The sequence below is a fragment of the Bos indicus x Bos taurus genome, chromosome 4, assembly GCF_003369695.1.
Source record: "Bos indicus x Bos taurus breed Angus x Brahman F1 hybrid chromosome 4, Bos_hybrid_MaternalHap_v2.0, whole genome shotgun sequence".
NCBI classification, from domain to species: Eukaryota; Metazoa; Chordata; class Mammalia; order Artiodactyla; family Bovidae; genus Bos; species Bos indicus x Bos taurus.
This window is the reverse complement of record NC_040079.1, coordinates 108,539,327-108,544,157: the sequence shown is the minus strand read 5'-3', so window position 1 is coordinate 108,544,157 and position 4,831 is coordinate 108,539,327. Positions and strand designations below refer to the sequence as shown.

At 41.8% G+C, this 4,831-nt stretch overlaps 1 pseudogene; it reads left to right on the top strand.

Annotated features, from left to right (window-relative positions):
- Nucleotides 1-220: 220 nt before the first annotated feature.
- Nucleotides 221-1,521, top strand: LOC113891917 (annotated as a pseudogene).
- Nucleotides 1,522-4,831: the final 3,310 nt, after the last annotated feature.

Here is a 4,831-nt window from a genome sequence, read left to right as displayed (position 1 = left end):
TTTTTCTGGCTGTCTGCTAAGCTCTGGCCTTTCCCCTAAACTTTTACAATGCAAAAGTAATTGCAGTTTTGCATTGTTGAACTTTGCCACTTGATACTGGAATGCATTCTTAAATAAATGTGGCCATGTTATACATCATTTTAATACACATTTCTTTCTTTATGGTTTTTGCTAATGAATTATTGCTGTTTATTTTATATGCATTTTAGACTATGGAAAAATGATGTTAGACAAAAAGCAAATTTGAGTGATTTTCTTATTTGAGTTCAAAATGGGTCATAAAGCAGCGGAGACAACTCAAATTATCAACAATGCCTTTGGTCCAGGAACTGCTAATGAACGTACAGTGCAATGGTGGTTCAAGACATTTTGCAAAGGACACGAGTGCGTTGAAGATGAGGAGTGCAGTGACCGGCCACCGGAAGTTGACAATGACCAACTGAGAGCATCATCAAATCTTGATCCTCTTAAAACTACATGAGAAGTTGCCCAAGAACTTAACATCGACTATTCTATGGTCATTTGGCATTTGAAGCAAATTGGAAAGGTGAAAAAGCTGGATAAGTAGGTGCCTCACGAACTGACTGCATTTCAAAAAAAGAAGAAATCATCATTTTAAAGTGTCATCTTCTGCTTCAGTCGTGTCTGATTCTGTGCGACCCCATAGATGGCAGCCCACCAGGTGCCCCCGTCCCTGGGACTCTCCAGGCAAGAACACTGGAGTCGGTTGCCATTTCCTTCTCCAATGCATGAAAGTGAAAAGTTAAAGTGAAGTAGCTCAGTCGTATCCAACTCCTAGCGACCCCATGGACTTCAGCCTACCAGGCTCCTCTGTCCATGGGATTTTCCAGGCAAGAGTACTAGAGTGGGTTGCCATTGCCTTCTCCGATCTCTTATTATATGCAACAACAATTAACCACTTCTCAATCAGATTGTGACATGTGATGAAAATGGGATTTTACATGACAACCAACTCAGTGGTTGGAGCGAGAAGCTCCAAAGCATTTTCTAAAGCCAGAGTTGCACCAAAAAAGGGTCATGGTCACTGGTGGTCTGCTGCTGGTCTGATCCACTACAGCTTTCTGAATCCCTGTGAAACCATTACATTTGAGAAGTACACCTAGCAAATCGATGGAATGCACCAAAAACTGCAATGCCTGCAGCCTTGCAGCTGGCATTGGTCAACAGAAAATGCCCAATTCTTCTCCACAACAATAATCGACCACATGTCACACAACCAGTGCTTCAAAAGTTGAATGAATTGGGCTACGAAGTTTTGCCTCATCTGCCATATTCACCTGACCTCTTGCCAACCAACCACTGCTTCAAGCATCTTGACAAAATTTTACAGGGAAAATGCTTCCATGACCAGACCAGCAGGAGGCAGAAAATGATTTCCAAGAGTTCGTCAAATCCTGAAGCACGGATAATAATTTTTTTTTTTTTTTTGCTACAGGAATATACATAATGACTTCTGATTGGCAAAAATGTGTTGACTATCACTGTTCCTACTTTGATTAATAAGATGTATTTGACCTTAGTTATATTTAAAATTCAGGGTCCAAAACTGCTATTACTTTTACACCAACTGAATAGCAGATTCCTTTTTCCGTTGTTCAGACTCAAATCATTGGAGTTACCTTGACTTTTTCTTTCTTTTAATTCCTATATCTGATCTCTCAGCATGTTCTATTATTTCTACTTTCAAAATATATTGAGAATCTCATCACATGTCCCCACCTCCGCACCTATTACTCTGATTTTAGTCACCATCGTGTCTCACCTTAATTACCAAAATTGCCTCATCTCTGCCTCTCCCCTTGCGCTCTATGTTCTAACCTCAAAATAGTTGCCAGAATCATGATGCTGAAACATATGACAGATAATATCACTCTATTACTCAAAACCCTCCCGTGTTCCCTGTCACTCATAATGAAGCCGGAATCTTTACAGTGGCCTGAAAGACCCCTTCGAGTCCTGATACCACGTGCTATTCTTCTCCCACATTCACTTGACTCATCACTTTCATGCTGGTTCACTGCTGCCCTTGCACTTACTGATCCCTGGAGCCACCTTCTCTTGGATACATGCAGTGTTCTCTTAGACACGCCATCACTCCTTCGGGTCTTCATTCAAATAGCACTGTCTCGGAGAAGCCTGCCCTGGCCACTCTCTCAATGACTGAAATAACTTCTCTTGACATTTCCTTTTCCTTCCACATTATATTTTTCCCCTTAACACTTTTCACAATATATTGCTACATTTAATTTCTTAAATCTTGTTTATTGTTTGTCTCCCTCATGAGAATGTAAGTATTCTAATTTTTTTTTTCTCTGCTCTACCTTCAAGAATCCAGAATACTATATGGCACATAATAGAACTCAGTAAATATTTATTGAACAAATGAATAAAAATGTGAGCTATTATTCGTTAATAGTCCCAAGTATAATGTCAAGATGAAAAAGAAAATTACAAGAAGAGAAAGTTTATACCCATGATTACAAGTTTACGTAACAGAGTGGATTTGTGTCTGAAAAATGTGTCAAACTGAATGTTTATGAATCAACATATTTGAAGTGCCCTAACAGAGGATGAGATGGCTTGATGGCATCGCCGACTTGATGGACATGAGTCTGAGTGAACTCCGGGAGTTGGTGATGGACAGGGAGGCCTGGCGTGCTGCGATTCATGGGGTCACAAAGAGTCGGACACTACTGAGCTACTGAACTGAACTGAACAGCATTTCTATTTCAAAGAATCTGTGATTGATTCTCTGTAAAAAACAAAAGACTTTTAAAAATTAATTGTAGTAATTTTCTCCAATATAGTCCTTATAAGTTAATTGTTTTATTAGTCAAGTTTTCTTCAAAATACTCTAATCTATAATGTTTAAAAGTAAACATAAGACAAATAGCCTTTTAACTTTACACTGTCCTTGTCATTGTTTAGTCACTAGGTCATGTTAGACTTCTTTATGACCCCATGAACTGTAGCCCACCAGGTTCCTCTGTCCATAAGATTCTCCAGGCAAGAATACTGGAATGGGTTGCCATTTTCTACAACAAGGGATCTTCCTTTAATTCTAAATAAATGTCAAGAAACCTATGGAAACTCTGAAAGGTATTAATGAGACCTTAAGCTACTCTATTGAAAACTGTGGAAAATTCTTCAAGAGACAGGAATACCAGACCCTAACCTGCCTCTTGAGAAATCTGTATGCAGGTCAGGAAGCAACAGTTAGAACTGGACCTGGAACAACAGACTGGTTCCAAATAGCAAAAGGAGTGTGTCAAGGCTGTATGTTGTCACCCTGCTTATTTAACTTATATGCAGAGTACATCATGAGAAACGTGGGCTGGATGAAGCACAAGCTGGAATCAAGATTGCTGGGAGAAATATCAATAACCTCAGATATGCAGATGACACCAACCTTATGGCAGAAAGCGAAGAACTAAAGAGCCTCTTGATGCAAGTGAAAGAGGAGAGTGAAAAAGTTGGCTTAAAGCTCAACATTCAGAAAACTAAGATCATGGCATCCTGTTTCATTACTTCATGGCAAATGGATGGAGAAACAGTGGAAATAGTGACAGACTTTATTTTGGGGGGCTCCCAAATCACTGCAGATGGTGACTGCAACCATGAAATTAAAAGACGCTTGCTCCTTGGAAGAAAAGTTATGACCAAACTAGAGATAAAGAGCAGAGACATTACTTTGTCAACAAATGTCCGTCTAGTCAAGGCTGTGGTTTTTCCAGTGGTCATGTATGGATGTGAGAGTTGGACTATAAAGAAAGCTGAGTGCAGAAGAATTGATGCATTTGAACTGTGGCATTGGAGAAGACTCTTGAGAGTCCCTTGGACAGCAAGGAGATCCAACCTGTCCATCCTAAAGGAAATCAGTCCTGAATATTCATTGGAAGGACTGATGCTGAACCTGAAACTCTGATATTTTGGCCACCTGATGCAAAGAACTTACTCATTTGAAAAGACTCCGGTGCTGGGAAAGATTAAAGGTGGGAGGAGAAGGGGGGCGACAGAGGATGAGATGGTTAGATGGCATCACTAACTCAATGGACATAAGTTTGAGTAAACTCCGGGAGTTGGCGATGGACAGGGAGGCCTGGCATGCTGCAGTCCATCAGGTCACAGAGTCAGACACGACTGAGCAACTGAACTGAACTGAACTGAAGCTACTCTATTCTATTGGGAAGCCCAATGGTTCAGTGGTTTAAAAAAAAAAAAAAAATCCATCTTCCAATACAGGAGATGCCAGTTTGATCCCTGGGTTGGGAAGAGCTCCTGGAGGAGGGCATGAAAACCCACTCCAGTATTCCTCCCTGGGAAATCCCACGGACAGAGGAGGCTGGCGGGCTACAACCTACAGAGCCACTAAAGAGTCAGACATGGCTTAGCGACTAAAACAACAAGCTACTCTACACTGTTCTGTCCTCAACATCCTTCACCCATACCTACAAAACCAGTGAAAACCATAGACAATCTGGCGGTTTCAAAAGGCCCCCTAGGGGGCACTATTGCTCCCATTGAGAACCACTGCTCTGTCTCCCCCGCCTCTACTCCTCTTGGCTTTTTTGGACCTTAACTCCTCTGATCAGAGAAGGCAATGGCACCCCACTCCAGTACTCTTGCCTGGAAAATCCCATGGGCGGAGGACCCTGGTAGGCTGCAGTCCATGGGGTCGCGAAGAGTCGGACACGACTGAGCGACTTCACTTTCATGCATTGGAGAAGGAAATGGCAACCCACTCCAGTGTTCTTGCCTGGAGAATCCCAGGGACGGGAGAGCCTGGTGGGCTGCCGTCTATGGGATCTCA